The sequence below is a fragment of the Capra hircus genome, chromosome 29, assembly GCF_001704415.2.
Source record: "Capra hircus breed San Clemente chromosome 29, ASM170441v1, whole genome shotgun sequence".
Lineage (NCBI taxonomy): Eukaryota > Metazoa > Chordata > Mammalia > Artiodactyla > Bovidae > Capra > Capra hircus.
The window spans coordinates 7,033,369-7,055,761 of NC_030836.1; positions in this window are offsets into that span (position 1 = coordinate 7,033,369).

The window sequence follows — 22,393 nt, forward strand, 5'->3', positions numbered from 1 at the left end:
TCATTCCAAATTTTCTCCTTCTCTTTTCTTGATTTTCAGATACACTTCATCCCCTATCAATTTGGAACTTTCTCTTCTAGCATTTTCTATGTGTGTCGTCCTAACCATCACTTTGCATAGAAATATTAATAATAATAATTGACTCAACTCTTTGAATGCTTATCAGATACCCCAAAATAGTTTAAGCACTTTATATATATTATTTCACATTTTGTCAATCCTTCTTCAATCCTAAAGGAAAAATTAATTTATAATAAAAAAAATCAGTACAGTCATTGCTTTCTGTGTGAGATAGACAGGAATTAACTGAAAAGGAACCCAAAAGAACTTTCTGAGGTAATAAAAATGTGCTGTATGTATTTTTAAATTTTAATTTACTTTATTAAAATTTTTTTAAATTGAAGAATAATTGCTTTATAGAATTTTGTTGTTTTCTGCCAAATATCAACATGAATCAGCCATAGATATACATATTCCCTCCCTCCTGAACCTCCCTCCTGTCCTCCTCCCCACCCCACCCCTCTAGGTTGATACAGAGTGCCTGTTTAAATTCCCTGAGTCAGGCAGCAAACGCTCATTGGCTATAAATTTCACATTGAAGAATCTAAGCTACTCCATTTTGTTAACAGAAAAACTCCATTTTGTAATGTTCCGGGAAAAGAGCCTTTGGAAATCCAAGAGCCTTTGGAAATCCCCTGACCTCACCCCACCACCCACGAGTCAATTGGACCCCAGACCAAAATCTCCTGACTTAACGCTCAGGAACTTGTGGTCTACCTGGACAATAGGGACCAATCAGAACCCGTGGCCAGCCCGGGATATGAAAACCAATCAGAACCCAACACCTAACCCTTCCACAGAAGGTAACCAATTAGACGTCTCCCAACCCGGAAACTCCCGTTTTTCAAATTTTTCGTGCGAGAAGACCCTATATAAGCAACGTAATGCAGAGCTTGGGGCTCCTCCCAATAGCTGCTGCATCAATATCAGTGGGAGCCCCAGCTCGAGCTTGGTAATAAGAACTCTCTTGCTTTTGCATCGGATATCGGCTCCCTGGTGGTCATTGGGAGATTTCAGGACTTGGGCATAACAACATATGGTAACGTAGTTTCCACGTTACTCTCTCCATACATCTCACCTTCTCCTTCCTTCCCCACCCCACATAGATCTGTTCTCTGTGTCTGCTGCTACTGCTAAGTCACTTCAGTCATGTCCGACCCTGTGCAACCCCACAGACGGCAGCCTACCAGCCCCCTCCATCCATGAGATTTTCCAGGCAAGAGTACTGGAGTGGGTTGCCATTACCTTCTCCATGTCTGAGTTTCCAAAAAATGTGCTATATCTTGATGAAAGTGTGTACACATTTGAAAAACTCATAAATTGTACACATTAAATATGGCTCTATCATAGAAGATAATTTATACTGTAATGAACAATTGAGAGGAAAAATTAAGCTTCTTAAAAATATCCTACAGAATAGAAATTTTTATGACTACTTTCCAGATGAGAAAACAGAACCTGAATGTTCAGGTAATTTCTTCCAGTTCTGATCTGGTGACTGTACGGAGATCAAATCCAGGTGTGTTTAAGTGCACAGCCTATACACTTAACCACCAGGCCCCACTTCCTGCAGGGAGACTGGCGCATCCTGCCATGTTTCGCAATTCAAACTGTATTATTTTATCCTTAGTAACCATGTCACATTGACTAAGACAGAGCAACATGCTTATGGTTGTTTTTATTTTATTTATTACATGCTTTTATATTACATACAAATATCCTGACTTCTTACTGGGGATATGCGTTACACAAAACTGTAGAAAGAAAACATACCTGTTTCAAAATGTTTAGGTAGGAGGATGAGACCCAGGATTCATCCAGTGGAATCAGTTCCCTCCCTCATCAGCATGCATTTTCAACTATTTTGAGAGCAATATTTTGGCTGCAGTAATCTCAGGCAACATATTCAAAGGGTAACTCAGTAAGTACTCTGATATGAAAGATGTTGCCACGTCTGTGTGCAGAGAGCCAGTGAGGAGTTGGGAGTGTCTCTAAGATGGAGCTTTAGCAAACAGGTGAACCTATTATCTCACCATCAGTTAGAAACTGTTCGTTTAAATCTCCAAATCAGAAACGTCAGCAGAAGTCCCTGACTGCTTCGGTGATTATAGAACAAAGCAGTCTGCCATGACTGTGCAGGGCTGAGGTCACTTCAGGGTTATTTCTTCTGTAAATGAGGCAGCGGTTTCTAAATTTACAATCCCCTTACTTGATACTTCTCCAAACTTGTCATTAAAATGCCCAGAAAAAGATACAGAAAACTAAAACTGAAATATAAGTTTCCATGAGGACATGTGATGAAGTCAAAGGGATTATTTTCTCTTTGTAACATGATAAACATAAACTGAGAAACGTCTTATTGTGCTATATAACCTTTGCGGTTCACTCTCTGAAACCAAGTATTAGCACTAATACATCCATTCAATCCTCACAGCAACCCTATGAGGCCCCACTATTTTTAAAAAATTTTATTTCTTTTTAAAAATTGGTAATAGTTGCTTTACAATGTTGTACAACAAAGGGAATCAGCTACGTGTACACATATATCCCCTTCCTCTTGATCCTCCTTCCTGCCCCTCCTTACCCCACCCATTCACTATTAATATACCCACCCATGGATTAACAAAATATGTTAGCTGGCTGTGTTGATTTTCCCAAGGATGCACATCAGTTTTGAGTGGAGAGTCGATACTCAGTCCTTTTTATTCATTTGAAGTATAGTTGATTTACAATGTTACATCAGTTTCTGGTATACAGCAAAGTGATTCAGTTATACATATATATGTTATTTTCATATTCTTTTCCATTATTATTATTAAATGATATTAAATATAGTTCCCTGTGTTGAAACAGTAGGGCTGTGCTGTTCATCTCTTATATATAGAAGTTTGTGTCTGCTAGTCTCAAACTCCTAACTTATCCACCCCCGCCCCCCACATTCAGGCCTTTTTAGCTACCCATTTTCTCCCATTATCAAATATTCTATTCCTTCCCCACTAAAATTGGGAAAACTTGCTGATCTACTCTACTGTCTATACTTGTTTCTGTGGCTGCACTGATGCAGGTCAAGGTCAACTTGTTTGCACACTAAGAAGACTGAGAAAATAAATCTGCTCAGGTTCTCTAGGGGCATAAAGTATGGGACATTCAAGACTAATGAGATAAAAATACTAGATTGAAATATTATTTGCAGCAAGTATATCAATATTACAGTATAAAATTTTCAAAATTTTTCAAAAATATTCTTAGAAAATCATTTAGTATAACTTAATTTTTTTTTCAGTTTTGTATGATCTTTCTAAAGTTGCAATTTCCAAAACATTTGCACAAGTCAACTTTGTTCTACTAAAGAGGATTTGTGAAAATATGGTTCTGTAGTTAAGTAAGATTGGAAGGCGGTGCACTCTATAGTTTTCCTGTGAAAACTAACATTGTGCGTCAGTAAATAAAAGCTCTGATAAGCACTGCAATAAAATAATCTGTTTAAGGTTTAACCACAGCTCCTTCAAGTTACTTGAATACAAATTTTTCTTTTTCAGGCAACACCTGTCAAAATCCCATAGTCATCTGCTCTAAATGCTTAAAATGCATGGTTTTTTGAACACATTGGATTATCATCAAATGGATTTATTTCAGTGAGTCCTCCTGGAAACTCTATATTTCAGAGCTTTTTTTCCCTTCATAGCAAAATGATTATACCTCCATTATTTACTTTTGTTCTCTATCTCTTCAATGTTTACAACATAGGTCAGAAACCACATCTTTCTTTTCTTAGCCATCATGTGTTAGTGTCTAGAACAGTGCTAAATATACAGTGTGTTTGTGTGTGTGTGTGTGTGTGTGTGTGTGTGCTCAGTCACTCAGTTGTGTCCCACTCTTTGTTATGCCATGAACTGTCTTCCACCAGGCGCCTCTGTCCACGGCATTTTCCAAGCAAGAAAACTGGAGCAGGTTGCCATTTCTTAATCCAGGGGATCTCCTCTAACCAGGGATCAAATTGAATCCATGTCTCCTGTGACTCTTTACCACTGCACCACCTGGGAAGCTGAAATATACAGTATGTGTTTCATAAATGCATGCTTATTTTCTTGCTGAACTCAAATATCTGAAAGCAAAAAAAAAAAAAAAAATTTGAGTCCACTTCATAAGAAACTTATCTGATACAAAGATCCTGCTGGAGAGTCAATATGGGCACTTTCCCACATTTCTCAGGAATAATGTACACGGAAGTAGTAATTCCTCCTTCTTGCTTTTGCACTGAAATCATCTTTCCTCTTATGATCCCATAATGAGGGAAGAAGGGAAATATTAAAACATGATAAAGGTCAAGGTTGTCACTTACATTAAAAGCTATTTAATAGCACTATCACTATTACTGCTGCAACTAGCTGACATTTATTGAGCATATTGTAGGTGATAGTCTTTAAGTCACATGGCAACCCTATGAGTTAGGTACTATTAGTCTCACCATAAAACTGCTGAGGAAATTGGGAGTTAAATAAGAGACATTACTTTGCTGACAAAAGTCCATCTAGTCAAAGCTATGGTTTTTCCAGTAGTCATGTATGGATGTGAGAGCGAGACCATAAAGAAAGCTGAGAACTGAAGAATCGATGCTTTTGAACTGTGGTGTTGGAGAAGACTCTTGAGAGTCCCTTGGATGGCAAGGAGATCCAACCAATCAATACTAAAGGGAATCAGTCCTGAATATTCATTGGAAGGGCTGATGCTGAAGCTGAAACTCCAATAATTTGGCCACCTGATGTGAAGAACTGACTCATTTGAGAAGACCCTGATGCTGGGAAAGATCGAAGGTGGGAGGAGAAGGGGTTGACACAGGATGAGATGGTTGGATGGCATCACCAACTCGATGGACAAGAGTTTGAGCAAGCTCCTAGATAGAGAAGCCTGGCATGCTGCCGTCCATGAGATCACAAAGAGTCGGACACGACTGAACTGAACTGAAGTCTACAGTAGCAGAAGGACAATGAAGTCACAGAAGCAGGTCAGATCCTAGATGTTAGACTAGTTAAATCTCAGTTCAGCTCAGTCGTGTCCGACTCTTTGCGACCCCATGGACTGCAGCACACTAGGCTTCCCTTTCCTTCACTATCTTCCAGAGCTTGCTCAAACTCATGTCCATCCAACCATCTCATCCTCTGTCATCCCCTTCTCCTCCTGCCTTCAATATTTCCCAGCATCAGGGTCTTTTCTAGTGAGTCAGCACTTCGCATCAGGTGGCCAAGTAGACTTAGGGGAAATCAATTATGCATGGGGTTGTAAAATTTTAACTTTAATTTGTCTAACACTCATTTAAGAGGTGAGGCAAATGCAAGCCAGAGGATTTCAGGGACTTGCTGAAGATCACCAGCCTTTTTAGTGTAAAATCTGGCACTAGAAAACAGTCTCTGAATTCTTAGTCCAGTTCTTCTTCTATGTTGCATTTTTGTCTTACTCAAGTTAATTAACAGCAGTTATGTTAAAGAGCTACTTTTTAGGGAAAACGTGTGCTACCACCTCCCATAAGGAGCTTAGAGATGCTTCTGGAGAGATGAGCTTTACAGAAGTAATTACAAAACAGATTTGACTGAAGCACTGCAAATTTAGTATTTGATTGCCAAATCTGTTTCATTAAATATTTGTTACTATACATTATTTATTGAACTTTTCTCCTCTTTAAAATGTTGATATATGAATATAAATTTCTCTGACAATTCCAAGGTGGTGAGAATTTGAAATGAAAAAAAAATTCTAGAATAGCAAGATTGACTCTGTTTTGTCATATATATGTGTATACATTATATATATGTTTTGAAATATATGGATCATATATATATCATATATATAAAGATAATAAGTAGAAAACACATCTCCTTTTAATTTTTAAAATATATGACGGTGAACATGATTCTTATATTTATTGGCCAGTGCATTTCTTCACATGAAATGTCTTCCTGTATACTTTTTTTGTGTTTCTATTGAGTTAATCATCTTCGTCTTCTTGATTTATGAAAGCTCTTTGTATATTAAAAACCATAGGTCCTTTTCTGTCATACACATTATAAATATTTCCCAACTTTGTTACATTAAAAGCTATTTCATGTCATTTTTTTCTAGTACATTAAGCACTTTTTAGGACATCTCTTGAAAGATTAAAAACAGTTTCTCCCTGTACTATAAAATTCCCCCCATGAAGAAGACCATTTCAGAGTGGACCACATGGAACAAACGTGCAGTCACTGAGATGAAGCCTTGCAGTCACAGGAAGTGAAAGCAGAGGAGGCCCGCTCGCTTCCTGTCACCGTGACAGCTCCAGGCCGTGCCAGCTGGGCGCCGGTGGAGAGGCTTGGCAGGTCTTCCTTACGCTGCCAGCCATCACAGGAGAGGAAGGCAGGCCTCACGCCTGTGCTGAACCATTCAGAGCAGTTCTCTGGAGCCTGCAGAATTGTCTCAGAGGCACAAAGGGCAGAAACATCACCAGCGTGGCTTCAGTCTGTGAACAAGCTAGGATAAAAAATGTGATAGCATTTGAGTTTCTTTTTTTCAATTAAGTTTATGTAAAAAAAAAGTCTTTCCATCGCCCCAATGTTTCTAATTTGCCTTAGTTAAATATGTTAGCAGCTAAAAGCAGTCCTCTTTTTAAGGCAAACACATATTGCAATTTGATTCTTAAATGATTATTAAATAAAGCAATGTCTGCATTTACAATACACAAACAGGCTAATGTCGCTAGACATCTGGGATGCTTTGTCCAAATACGTATGATTAATATTCTTATTTTACTCAGCACTACAACACGTGCTTAATTTGCTATTTTCACTTCCCTTCTGAAGCTTCTGCCAACTGCTTGCGCTTGGGTCTTTTGCAGCATCTGTGACTGTCCACCCTTGGTGATCCCATAAATGTTGGTCTGAACCAGACAGAAATGAATGTCTACGCTGGCCTTTCCTCTGCACAGCTGCCTGATCTGAAGCAGGCCACTTCATTTCCCTCAGTTTCAGTTTCCTCATTTGCAGAATTAGCAAGTGTGTTGTTGTAACTGTGATTATTACAATCCATGTTACCGTCACATCGTTATAGGGTATTGATAATGTTGGACAGATCAATGAATAAACAACAATTCTTTAACAGCTCCCTCCCTTGATAAAATGACTTCCTATCCCCACAAGCAATCCCAGCTTCCTTTCCCTGATTCCAGAGCCTTTTTCTTAAGCTCCTAAAAGGTAAATGCTTTATGTATCTTTGCAGTGGTACAGTCCCTATTATAGTGCCTTATGTAATTTCTTCTTTCAGTGATTTTTCAGGAGGAAGGACCACTTAGATTAGATAAATAATTTCTCTCTATCATAAGCAGCATTTTAATGCAGGGACATTTGGCCATGTCTAGAGAAAATTTTGGCTGCCACAAATGGAGATTGCTACAGGCAGCTGGTTGGTATAGGTCCAGGTTGCTGCTAAACATTCTAAAATATAGGATGTAGGACACACAGACAGCAAAGGATTATCTGGCTGCCAAGTGGTGATAGTGTCGAGGTTGAGCAACCCTGATATAACAGAATATACGGCTTTGGAGTCAGAGCTAAGTTCAGTCCCAACTCAGTTGTTCTCCTGCTTTGTGGTTTTGAACAAGATGCTTGACTTCTTTGTACTCCCTTGTTCTGTCTGATATATAGTGTTACAAGAATCTAGATGCAGAAAGGTAGTTCCGTTCAGTTCAGTTGCTCAGTTGCGTCTGACTCCTTGTGATCCCATGGACTGCAGCATGCCAGGTTTCCTTGTCCATCACCAACTCCCAGAGCCTACTCAAAACCATGTCCATCGTGTCAATGATACCATCCAACCATCTCGTCCTCTGTCATCCCCTTCTCTTCCCACCTTCAATCTTTCCCAGCATCAGGGTCATTAGCAATGAGTTGGTTGTTCACATCAGGTGGCCAAAGTATTGGAGTTTCAGCTTCAGCATCAGTCCTTCCAATGAATATTCAGGACTGATTTCATTTAGGATGGACAGGTTAGATCTCCTTGCAGTCCAAGGGACTCTCAAGAGTCTTCTCCAACACCACAGTTCAAAAGTATCTTTGACACTCAGCTTTCTTTATAGTCCAGCTGTCACATCCATACATGACTACTGGAAAAACCATAGCCTTGACTAGACAGACCTTTGTTGGCAAAGTAATGTCTCTGCTTTTGAATATGCTGTCTAGGTTGGTCATAACTTTTCTTCCAAAGAGCAAGCATCCTTTAATTTCATGGCTGTTGTCATCATCTGCAGTGATTTTGGAGCCCCCAACGTAAAGTCTGTCACTGTTTGCCTTGTTTCTCCATCTACTTGCCATGAAGTGATGGGACTGGATGCCGTGATCTTGATTGTCTGAATGTTGAGTTTTGAGCTTAAAGTTTTAAGTTTTTCACTCTCCTCTTTCACTTTCATCAAGAGGCTCTTTAGCTCTTCTTCACTTTCTGCCATAAGGGTGGTGTCATCTGCGTATCTGAGGTTATTGATATTTCTCCCAGCAATCTTGATTCCAGCTTGTGCTTCACCCAGGCCAGCATTTTGCATGGTGTACTCTGCATATAAGTTAAATAAGCAGGTTGATAATATATAGCCTTGACGTACTCCTTTCCCGATTTGGAACCAGTCTGTTGTTCCATGTCTGGTTCTGTTGCTTCTTGACCTGCATACATATTTCTCAGAAGGCAGGTCAGGTGGAATGGTATTCCCAACTCTTGAAGAATTTTCCACAGTTTTTTGTGATTCACACAGTCAAAGGCTTTGGCATAGTCAATAAAGCATAAGTAGATATTTTTTGGTAACTCTCTTGTTTTTTCGATGATCTAGTGGATGTTGGCAATTTGATCTCTGGTTCCTCTGAATTTTCTAAATCCAGCTTGAACATCTGGAAGTTCACTGTTCATGTACTGTTGAAGCCTAGCTTGGAGAATTTTGAGCATTACTTTGCTAGTGTGTGAGATGAGTGTAATTGTGCAGTAGTTTGAACATTCTTTGGCATTGCCTTTCTTTGGAATTGGAATGAAAACTGACCTTTTCCAGTCCTGTGGCCACTGCTGAGTTTTCCAGATTTGCTGGCAGATTGAGTGCAGCACTTTCGCAGCATCATATTTCAGGATTTGAAATAGCTCTACTGGAATTCCATTACCTCCACTAGCTTTGTTCGTAGTGATGCTTTCTAAGGCCCACTTGACTTCACATTCCAGGATGTCTGGCTCTAGGTGAGTGATCACACCATCATGATTATCTGGGTCATGAAGCTTTTTTTTTGTATAGCTCTTCTGTGTATTGTTACCACCTCTCCTTAATATCTTCTGCTTCTGTTAGGACCATTTCTGTCCTTTATCGAGCCCATCTTTTCATGAAATGTTCCCTTGGTGTCTCTAATTTTCTTGAAGAGATCTCTAGTCTTTCCCATTCTATTGTTCTCCTCTATTTCTTTGCATTGATTGCTAAGGAAGGCTTTCTTATCTCTCCTTGCTGTTCAAGGAACTCAGCATTCAAATGGGTATATCTTTCTTTTTCTCCTTTGTGTTTAGCTTCTCTTCTTTTCTCAGCTATTTTAAAGGCCTCGTCAGGCAACCATTTCCCTTTTTGAAATTCTTTTTCTTGGGGATGGTCTTGATCACTGCTTCCTGTACAATGTCACTAACCTCTGTCCATAATGTGGATGGAAGTTGAAATCTGAACAATCTTAACAAGACCCAGAGATTTTTTTAAAAATTTTTGATTATATTATAGTTGATTTACAATGTTACATTCATGTCAAGTGTATAGCAAAATGAATCAGTGGTACATATACATATATCCACTAAAAAAAATTCTTTTCTGTAAGTACTCTTTCATTACAGCATGCTAAGCACAGTTCCCTGTGTTATACAGTATGTCCTTATTCGTTTTCTATTTTATATATAGTAGTGTTAAGTGTTAGTCACTCAGTCATGTGCAAGATTTTGAGACCCCATGAACTATATAGCCTGCCAGGCTTCTCTGTCCATGGAATTCTCCAGGCAAGAATATTAGAACAGGTTGCCATTCCCTTCTCCAGGGGATCTTCCCAATACAGGGATTGAACCTGAGTCTCCAGCAATGCAGGCAGATTCTTTACTCTCTGAGCCACCAGGGAAGCCCCACACTGTGCATATGTATCAGTTCCAGTCTCCCAATTTGTCCCTCCCTTCCCCCCTTACCCCTTGGTGACCTTGTTTGTTTTCTGCATCTGTTAACTCTATTTCCATTTTGTAGGTGAGTTCCATTTATGCCCCCCCCCTTTTTTTTAGATTCCACATACACGTGACACTATATTATACTAGTCTTCTATGTCATACCATACATAGAAGAACTATACAAAAAAGGTCTTAATGACCCGGGTAACCACGATGGTGCGGTCACTCACTGCAAGCCGGACATTCTGGAGTGTGAAGTTAGTGAGCTTTAGGAAGCATTACTATGAACAAAGCTAGTGGAGGTGATGGAATTCCAGCAGAGCTTTTCAAAATCCTAAAAGATGATGCTGTTAAAGTGCTACACTCTATATTTCAGTGAATTTAGAAAACTCAACAGTAGCCACAAGACTGGAAAATATGAGTTTTCATCCTAATCCCAAAGAAGGGCAATGCCAAAGAATGTTCAAACTACTGTACAACTATGCTCATTTCACACACTGGCAAGATTATGTTCAAAATCCTTCAAGCTAAGCTTCAGCAGTACACATTTCCAAACAGGTTTAGAAAAGGCAGAGCAACAAGAGATCAATTGCCAACATTTGTTGGATCATAGAGAAAGCAAGAGAATTCCAGAGAAACATCTACTTCTGCTTCACTGACTATGCTAAAGCCTTTGATTGTGTGGATCACAACAAACTGTGGGAAATTCTTAACGATATGGAAATACCAGAACACCTTACCAGCTCTTGTATGCAGGTTAAGAAGCAGCAGTTAGAACCGGAGAAGGAAAAAATAACTGGTTGAAAATTGGGAAAGGAGTACATCAAGACTGTATATTGTCACCTGGCTTATTTAACTTCTATGCCGAGCACATATGTGAAATGCTGGGCTGGATGAATCACATGCTGGAATCAAGATTGTCAAGAGAAATATCAACAACCTCAGATATCACTTTTATGGTAGAAAATGAAGAGGAACTAAAGTAGATATCATATTAAAAACCAGAGACATCATTTTGCTAACAAAGGTCCATATAGTCAAAGGTGTGATTTTTCCAGTAGTCACGCATGGGTGTGAGAGCTGGACCAGAAAGAGGGCTGAGCACTGAAGAATTGATGCTTTTGAATTGTATTGCTGGAGAATATTCTTGAGAGTTCTTGGACTGCAAGGAGATCAAACCAGTCAATCATAAGGGAAATCAGTCCTGAAGAGTCATTAGAAAGACTGATGCTGAAGCTCCAATACTTTGGCCACCTTATAGGAAGAGCTGACTGATTGAAAAAACCCTGATGCTGGGAAAGATTCAAGGCACAAGGAAAAGGGATGACAGAGGATGAGACGTTAGATAGCAGATCACTGACTCAATAGACATGAATTTGAGCAGACTCTGGGAGATAAAGAAGGACAGGGGAGCCTGGTATGCTGTAACACATGGGGTCACAGAAAGTTGGACAGGATTGAATGACTGAACAACAACAACAAATGTAATACGCAGAGATCTGTGGTTCTTAATAAGACTCAGGATCTATCTATTCTTTGGACACAGAAAGTAGGGTGGACCTGATCAAAAGCATGTTTGCATAAAGAGTAGGAAAATAGATACTGTGCCTTCTCCCTTTTGTGGCCACTCTGGATAAATTTTGCCTTTGCCTGTCAAAGATAGGCCACTTTAAGAGAAGCTGGAGCATGCCAAGGAGCCAAAAGTTGTTGATTCCATTCATTTGCTGAGCTCAGTCAGTATCCACACAATTCAATGTTGACCTAATTGATTGCATAGAATCACAAAGGCTTTCTTTACCAAGATTATTATAGTGCGGCTAGAGCCTCCAAGGAGACTGTGAGCATCCAGAGTCAGGGTGCAGCCGTGGGGTGGGAGAAGGCAGCACGTGTGCACCACTGCAATTCTCTGGCTAGTCTTCAAGCTCAAGCTTCGGTGCTGGCTGGCAGTGAGCAGGCCAGGTTCTTGGAGAGACATCAACCACGTGTCCAGTCTGTGTGTCCAGACTTGCTGACAAAATGATGCGACTTCAGGGATGCATTGACGCCTGTGGTACTTGGATCAGCCATGGGGTGGTTCTGTAGGTGGAACCACAGAGCAGCCCTGCTGAGAGGTCTGGAGTGGAATGAGACCAACACAGGCAGATGGACAGACCACTGGACCGAACGCTTATCATCCATTTGGGGAGTCAAGTAGGACAGAGGAGTTCTATGTTTAAGGGAAGATCAAAACGCTCTTTTAAAATAAACTATGTTTTACAAAATGTTGAAGCACGTGGGGAGCAGGAGCTGAGGAGCCTGTCTGGGGGCCCTGTGAGCAAGGATGCATGCAATCTGTTCACTATAAAAGGCTCAGGAGCAAGCACAGTACCTGGCACATAGTAGGTGCTTAATAAACCTTACTGAATGGCCCCGTGGAAACCCTGAAACAGAACATTCCTGAGGCTAGCAAAGTTTGACTCTGAATCCCTAGAGGAACACTCTGGGCAGAAACCAAGGGAGATTCCTCCCACCAGAGGGGTATGGCTTGTGTGGAGGCCTTTGAGCTCCATGATTCATGGTTAGTTTAGGAACATTCCTGAAAGATGATGCTTCTTTCCAGAAGTGAGGCTTATGTTTTCACATAAAAGGAATAACTGCCTAATCAAGTGGATTCCTTCCCTCACATTAGCAGAGGCACTGGAAAGAAATCAACCAATGAGAACCTATTGTACAGTACAGGGAACTCGGCTCAATGCACTGTGTGGCCTGACTCGGGAGGAAGTCCAGAAGGAAGGGGTATGTGTATATGCATGGCTGACCAGTTCATTTTGCTGCACAGGAGAAACTAATGCAACACTGCAAAGCAACTATACTCCAATGAGAACTAATTTTAAAAAGAAATGAATAGAAATTAGAAGCCAGAATGAAATATAGCCAAACTCAACTAAAGGAAGTGACGTGTTAGGAGAGTTGATGTTTTCCCTTCATAGCATGTGTTAATAACTAACATTTATTAAATGCCTACCATGTCTCCCAAATTGAGTTAAGTGCTTTCCACACATTTTATTTTTTGTTCATAACAACTCTATGATATAGATCCTATTGTTATCCCCATTCTCACCGGCAAGAAAACTGAGGCCCAGGGAGGGTAACTGACTTTCCCAAGGTCATAGAATTGACAGTGAGCAGTTGGGTAAGTATGAGTCTAGAACCTAGATTTTTAGCCACTATGTAATACTGTTGCTATACTACTCAGGGGGCTGGTTCTCAAAATCACAGATTCTCCGTGCTTATCAAACTGGCTCTGAGAAAATGATGCTTATGCAGGACTATCTGAGGGTTATACTGTCTATTTGCTCCTCTAGGTACTGGAAAATCTGTTTCTAGTTTGCAAATCACCAGTGGGAACGTCCCGAGATTTCATGGTTATGGTCTTTCTGTTGAGTGCTGTATTTACAACCAGGGTGTTCTTGTGGGCATTGTTATTTAAATTAAACAGTGTCCTCTGTGTGAGGCCCCAGAGAAGTGATTCTCTGGTTTTAATACCACTGATAAGTGCGTTTTTTCTCATGCTTTTGGTTTGCCTTCCTTTCTTACACACCAAATCATATAAACATTCATATTTCCTCCTTTGTCTTGGCTGCCAAAATGTATGGTCATTCACCTGGAAATTTATAGGACCTTGCACTGCAGGTAAAAACCTCTGACTGAGGCAGAGATTTGCTGAGCAAGATTTTCTGTTTGAGAGGATGCTCCAAGGAATTCCCTGACCTCCTGTTATTTCCACCTCCTGTTTATGGGATGAGTCATTAGCAGAGGGTGGACTCTCCACCATGACCCATCTGTCTTAGGTGTCCCTACATGGCATGGCTCATAGTTTCATTGTTAGACAAGGCTGTGGTCCATGTGAACAGATTGGTTAATTTTCTGTGATTGTGGCTTTCATTCTGTCCACCCTCTGAAGGATAAAGATAAGAGGCTTATGGAAGCTTCCTGATGGAAGAGATTGACTGAGGGGGAAACTGGGTCTTGTTCTGATGGGCCAGGCCATGCTCAGTATATCTTTAATCCAATTTCCTGGATTAAACACTGCTGTTATATTACTCAGGGGACTGGGCCATGTTCCCTCCCTTTTGTTTGACCTGAGGCCAAACTATGGTAGAGGTAATGAAGATAATGATCTCCTCCTTCAAAAGGTCCCATACAGGCAGTGCTGTACTCAGCGTCCCTGAACCTGCAGCAAGCCACCGCCGACCCATATCTCCACCGGAGACTCTTGGACACTCATGGGCAAGTCTGGGTCAGTCTCTTGAAATAACTCCAGAAAGAATGAAGAGATGGAGCCAAAGCAAAAAACAACAGCCAGATATGGATGGACTGGTGATGGAAGTAAAGTCCCATGCTGTAAAGAGCAATATTGCATAGGAACCTGGAATGGTAGGTGCATGAATCAAGGCAAATTAGAAGTGGTCAAACAGGAGATGGCAAGAGTGAACGCTGAAATTTTAGGAATCAGTGAACTGAAATGGACTGGAATGGGTGAATTTAACTCAGATGACCATTATATCTGCTACTGTGGGCATGAATCCCTTAGAAGAAATGGAGTAGCCCTCATAGTCAACAAAAGAGTCCAATATGCAGCACTTGGATGCAATTTCAAAAACACCAGAATGGTCTCTGTTCATTTCCAAGGCAAACCATTCAATATCACAGTAATCCAAGTCTATGACCCAAACAGTAATGCTGAAGAAGCTAAAGTTGAACGGTTCTAAGAAGACCTACAAGACCTTCTAGAACTAACACCCCCAAAAGATGACCTTTTCATTATAGGGATATGGAATGCAAAAGTAGGAAGTCAAGAGATACCTGGAGTAACAAGCAAATTTGACCTTGGAGTACAAAATGAAGCAGGGCAAAGGCTAACAGAGTTTTGCCAAGAAAATGTGGTGGTCATAGCAAACACCCTCTTACAACAACACAAGAGAAGACTCTACACATGGACATCACCAGATGGTCAACACTGAAATCAGATTGATTATATTCTTTGCAGCCAAAGATGGAGAAGCTCTATACAGTCAACAAAAACAAGACTGAGAGCTCACTGTAGCTCGGATCATGAACTCCTTATTGCAAAATTCAGACTTAAACTGAAGAAAGTAGGGAAAACCACTAGACCATTCAGGTATGACCTAAATCAAATCCCTTACAATTATACAGCAGAAGGGACAAGCAGATTCAAGGAATTAGATCTGATACACAGAGTGCCTGAAGAACTACGGACTGAGGTTCATGACATTGTACAGGAGGCAGTGATCCAGACCATCCCCAAGAAAAAGAAATGCATAAAGGCAAAATGGTTGTCTGATGAGGCCTTACAAATAGCTGAGAAAAGAAGAGAAGCTAAACGCAAAGGAGAAAAGTAAAGATATACCCATTTGAATGCAGAGTTCCAAAGAAGAGCAAGGAGAAATAAGAAAGCCTTCCTCAGCAATCAATGCAAAGAAATAGAGGAGAACAATAGAATGGGAAACACTAGAGATCTCTTCAAGAAAATTAGAGATTACCAAGGGAACACTTCATGCAGAGATGAGCCCAGGAAAGCACAGATATGGTATGGACCTAACAGAAGCAGAAGATATTAAGAAGAAGTGGCAGTAATACACAGAAGAACTATACAAAAAGATCTTCACGGCCCAGATAACCATGATGATGTGATCACTCACCTAGAGCCAGACATCCTGGAATGTGAAGCGGGCCTTAGGAAGCATCACTATGGACAAAGCTAGTGGAGGTGATGGAATTCCAGTTGAGCTATTTCAAATCCTAAGAGATGATGCTGTGAAAGTGCTACACTCAATATGCCAGCAAATTTGGAAAACTCAGCAGGGGCCACAGGCCTGGAAAAGGTCAGTTTTCATTCCAATCCCAAAGAAAGGCAATGTCAAAGAATGTTCAAACTACTGCACAATTGCCCTCATCTCACACGCTAACAAGTAATGCTCAAAATTCTCCAAGCCAGGTTTCAATAGTCCGTGAACTGTAAACTTCCAGATGTTCAAGTTGGATTTAAAATAACACAACAGTGTAAATTAACTATACATCAATAAAAAATAACCCCATCTTATTGTTCAGGCACCATGTTCTCTGTGAAACATACCTGTCCTCCTGAGCAACTTTAGTGGCCTCTTTTACATTCCTTCTGTGCCTTACATATCTTTCCATTACCAGCCTTATCACACGAGGAAGTCCAGTGAGATTTCTGTCTGCCCAGCTATGCTTTGGGCAACTAGAGGGCAGAGAACGAATCATATCCAGTAGGTGCTCAGTGAACCCTATTTGAGTTGAACTATCAATTGGGTTTTTTGCCTTCAAACTGTGTTTGAGGCTTTCTTAGATGATCTTTATTACCCTTTTGCTTTTTTCCAAAATTCATACTGATATTCCAGATGACCTACTTGCTTCACTGAGCTGTTTCAAAGCCAGAAAGCTGCAGAACACTATCCAGCAGTATAGTCAACTCAAAGAGACCTGGTTTTATTCTAGCCTGATTCTTCAAGCCTTACAGAAAAGGATGAAGTTGGAAGGCCTTTCAAATGAATGTTAATTGTCATTCCACATGCAAGCACAGTGCCTCCTCCTGAATACCCAAGCCCTCAGAGGTGAGGCCTGGTTTGTGCAAAGCCTTTCATGTGCATTAATTCTTCCAACAGTCATGAGAGGCCACATCATTCTCCACAGTTTACGAAAGTGAGGTCAGGTCAGAGGGACTGAGTTGGCTAGAAAGTTTATTCAGGTTTTTCTGGACCATCTTACCAAATGAACTTTTTGGCCACCCTAGCATGACGACCTGCTCATGTACAACTGGAGATGTGAGATTTATGACAAGTTCTGATTTTAAAATGGTACTTTGTACTATGCTACCTGGTATAGGACACTTGCTCTGTGAGCAACAATGGCATTAATAAGAATGCTTGTTTCATCTCAGTCATTCAGATTTTTTTCCTTGACCAGTGGCTTTGCTGTAGAATGAAAATGCTTAAGCATTCTAACAGTGTACCTGATTAAAAACTAAATTGGCTATTTGTCCTTGGCAAACCTCTGCGTAATTAAAGCTTTTGATAAAACTCATTTAAATTCTCAGGCTTGGTCTCATGGCCCCAATCTCCTGATTTCATTTGGCTTTAACTTTACTATTGTGAGTGAAGCTCCCATGTTCCCCCTGGACACCACTGTCTGGTGACTTTCATGTTTGTGTGATGGCTTTCTCAGAGGTAAAGGTAGGAGGTATATAATTTTCACATTAACCTTCCCCTTCACCCTCAGCTAAAGGCCCAGCAAGTAAAGAGACCCCACATACTGAAAGCATGTCATGCTGATTTTCAGAGGGGTGGCCTCAGTTTCTTTTAGGCCACTGGATATTTTCATCTACTAGAGAAACTGGATTTGAGGGAAACTGCCTGGAACACAGTTGTTAATGCATCAATGATAGATTGGTGTCAGGAACTCTTGAGAATGGAGGAAATTACGAGAGCCAAATAATACCTTCCCTTGACATTTTAAAAAGGAGAGTGTCTGTTTGGAAAGTTCAAGTGCAGACCTAGTAAAGCACATAAACAGGATCTGAGTACGTTTTTGAGTAAAAAAGACCTAGGATTGAAATCTGGTTTGCAGTAGTCATTATATGATTCAATAGAAGCATTAAAATTTACAGAACTGTTCAATAGAAAATTTGAAGATTTAGCTAATATTACTTCGGCAACTATTTTTTCAGCACCAAATTTTTCTCATTACTTTCTGGGACGCTGTGTGTGTAATGTAGTGTGTGTGTGTGTGTGTGTGTGTGTGTGCGTGTGCGTGCATGCTCAATCGTGTCTGACTCTTTGTGACCCTGTGGACTGTAGCACACCAGGCTCCTCTGTCCATGGGATTTTCCCCACAAGAATATTGGAGTGGGCTGCCATTTCCTACTCCATTCTGGGACTCCGATGACACAAATATTTGACCTTTTTTTACACTGTCCTACAGTTCTCTACACCTGTAACTTTCTTTTTTTGTTGTTCAATATTTGTTGCTCAGACTGGGTTATTTCTATCTCTATTTTCAAATTTTCTGGTTCTTTTCACAATTTTTTTCAATTCAGTTCCATTTCACTGTTGCATCCAACTACTGAATTTGTATTATTTTTTTCAAGCTTTATTAAAATACAGTTGACACATAACATTGTGTAAATTTAAGGTATGGTGAATTCTTTATTTCTGCCATTGTATCTTTTAGCTGTAAGATGTCTACTTGTTTCCTCTTTATACCTTTTAATTCTTTGTTGAGACTTTCTACATTTTCATCTAAATAAATACATAAAGAGTATTTACAATTGTTTGTTGGGTCATTTTATAATCGCTACTTGAGAGCTATTGAGAGTTGGATAATTCCAACATCCCTATCATTTTGGCCTTGGTATCCATTGCTTGTCTTTTCCAGTGTAATTAAGATTTTCCTTATGCTTCATACGCTGCCTAATTTTAAAATAGGATTCTATCCTATTGAAATACTATGAAGCATGTTGATATTTTGCTTCAGGTAAGTTCAGACTGCAAGTCAACCCTGCCTTCTGTGGGACTGTCCATCTGTGGTTCCAATGTCAGCTGAGTTTTCAAAGCATTTGCTCGTGTCTGTCCTGTCCTACATCTAGGGGCCAGTCTGTGTCCTTGGGAGTGATGCATCATGGTTCAGTACTAAAGATTTGCTGATTAGCATCAGAGTTATGCCTGGACAGCTTGGGGTTTAGCCCAGGAGTTCACATACATTTTAAAAAAATTGATTGATTGATTGATGTTTGTTTGGCTGCACCAGGTCTTAGTTGGGGCATGTAGGATCTAGTTCCCTGACCGGAGTTCCCAGGTGGCGCTAGTGGTAAAGAACCTGCCTGCCAGTGCAGGAGACGTAAGAGTTGCAGGTTTGACCCCTGGGTCTGGAAGATCCCCTCGAGGAGGGCATGGCAACCCACTCCAGTATTCTTGCCTGGAGAATTTCCGTGGACAGACGAGGGCTAAAGTCCATGAGGTCGCAAAGAGTTGGACACAACTGAAGTGACTCAGCAGCAGCAGCAGGATCTAGTACCCTGACCAGGGACTGAACTCAAGCCCTTCGCATTGCATGGAGTCTTAGCCACTGGACCATCAGGGAAGTCCTCATATACAGGTTTCAGGGAGTCACCTTCCTGAGCTCCTCTCTTTTCATCTCCTTGGCAGTTCCCAATTTCCTTGAGGCTTACTTTTCTGGTCCTCCAGCCAAAAAGCTGGGGTTTTAGTTACCCCACCTTCCTATAGGGCCAGGACGAGGGTGAAACAAGTGAGGCACTTACTGCAAGTGCAAAATTTAAGGGGGCACAAAAGTCAATAATGAAGAGAAACAAAGATTTAATGGATCACTTAAAAATCAAAATTAATGAAAAACTCATAGTGAATAAAATATTACAATTTTAAATAAAGACCAGATCCAGCTCTGCACTTTAGAACTCTGCATCACTCATCTCACCGGAATTCCAGCCTTGCTTTTTTGTGTGTGTTTCCACACCTGTGCCTCCCTCTGGCATGAAGTGGTGGAGGAAAAAAAAATGGTAAATGCCACAGTTTGGTGGCCCTTTGAATTCCAGTCTTCTTCCTTAGCCTATCTGCTATCATTGGTTTTCCAAAGTCCTAAAGTATCCACTCTATGCATTTTGTCTGCATTTCATAGCTGTACTTAGTGACAGAGACAAGGCAGAGGGTGCCTACTCCACCTTAACTAGAACCAGAACCAGAGATGACTCTTCTTAAAGTGCTGTAACGATCGAGGCCAGAGGCAAGACAAGGACAAAGGGAGTAAATTCTAGGAAAACAAATAGGAAAAGTTTTTTTTTTTTTTAATTCTGTCACATTATTCGTCCCAGTAAATCTTGGAATGATTAAAAATAAAATTAACATTCAGACTTTCCAGGAATGATTCAATGTGTTCCTTTCCTTTCTTTCATCCTCTAGGGGAAAGTACATACATGTTCATGTGCACATGAGTGTATGCACATGAGCAGGCATGTAGGAATTCATGTTCCAGAGAGAGGGAGAGAGAAGCAGAAAGATGGGGTGGAGGAAACAGCTGAGGAAGCTATAGATTTAGATATATAAAGATTCCCCATGTTTTCCTCAAAATTCATGAAAGAGAAAAATATCAGAATTTTGAACTTTTGAGTCCCTGCCTTGGCTTTCTCTTTCCTTTCTGTTTTGGGGGAATTATCAGGGGATAAACCTCTTCATGAATACAGTATTTGCTAGCATTGAGCACACTGCAATCTGTCCTATTTATAAGAAAAAAGAACACCTAAAGGTTGATGGTTGGTTTGAAGCAGGTGGATCAAGTTCAGAGCTGTCTTTCGCTATTCGCACACCTACCTTGAAAAAAGTTTAAAAAATATTCAAGCGCCCTGTTTGAAGTCCTTTGTTTAGGATTTCTGCTTATTTGCTCCCAGGCCCAGGAGTTTTATTTATTGAATATGGGCAGCTGTAGGTGAAAGAAAGTTAAAAAGCATTGCAGAGTGTATCCAAATGTTGTTTGATCATTGAATTTGATTGGAGCGTAAGAGCTATGTTCAAAAACTGCTGAATGCTTTTTAACTTCAAGGCCTCTGGACATCTTGCATCCCTTGCAATGAAAAAATAATGGTTTTAACCTATATTTTGGCCCAGAGAGTAGATTTTTCTATTCTCTTGGAAAACCCTGAGACATCTGTCATCTATTTTCCCCCTTGTCTCCTTTCCTGCCTCCATCCTGCCAGGCCGTCTTCTCCCCATCTTTCCGTTCTTTTCGGAAACACTGGCTTAGCACCTCCTTTATGCCTGTCACTTTCCTAGACGCCATAAAACTATACAAAAGTAAATGAGATAAACACTGATCTGGCTAGGAACATCATCTATTTGAGGAAACAGGCAGGATTTCATGAAAGAATTGAAACAATCTTGAACAACAGTGTAGAAATGTCTCAGAGAAATGGTCCTTCTAGGCAATATTTCTGATCGCTTTAGAGTCAGTCAGCGTTTCTCAAATTTGTCACTTTTTCACAGGCTTCTAAGATCATGGCATCTGGTCCCATCACCTCATGGCAAACAGGGAAAAAAATGGAAACAGTGACAGACTTTATTTTTCTGGGCTACAAAATCACTGCAGATAGTGACTGCAGCCATGAAATGAAAGACTCTCGCTCCTTGGAAGAAAAACTATGACAGACCTAGACAGTTTATTAAAAAGCAGAGACATCAGCTGGTCAACAGATATCCATCTAGTCAAAGCTATGTTTTTTTCCCAGGAGTCATGTATGGATGTGACAGTTCGACCATAACAAAGGCTGAGCATGGAAGAATTGATGCTCTCGAACTGTGGTGTTGGAGAAGATTCTTGAGAGTCCCTTGGACTGCAAGGAGATCCAACCAGTCCATCCTAAAGAAAATCAGTCCTGAATATTCATTGGAAGGACTGATGCTACAGCTGAAGCTCCAGTACTTTGGCCACCTCATGCAAAGAACTGACTCACTGGAAGAACCCTAACTCTGGGAAAGATTGAGGGCAGGAGGAGAAGGGGACCCCAGAGGATGAGATGGTTGGATGGCATCACCGACTCAATGGACATGAGTTTGAGCAAACTCAAAGAGATAGTAAAGGACAGGGAATCCTGGGGTGCTGTAGTCCATCGGGTTGTAAAAAGTCGGATACAGCTAAAGGAGTGAACAATAACAACACAGTTGTTTGTTGAGAACAACACTTCTTTTCCAAATAAAGAAAAATTCTCTTTTTGCTCACTGTGTGTGCATGTGTGTGTGTAATGGGAAAGCTTTTATTTTAAAATACATACTACTTGTGTTTCAAGTACTTGTTGTTGCTGCTGCTGCTGCTCCTGCTAAGTTGCTTCAGCCGTGTCCGACTCTGTGCGGCCCCATATACGGCAACCCACCAGGCTCCGCCGTCCCTGGGATTCTCCAGGCAAGAGTACTGGAGTGGGTTACCATTGCCTTCTCTGGTGCTTGCTGCTATCCCAACCTTATTATATATAAAGCTATGGCATTATTAAGTGGAATTTTATTCTATTGACTTTTGTAGGATCATTTCTGTTCAGTCTCTGAGCCAAGGTAGGTGATAATGACCCGTCATATAA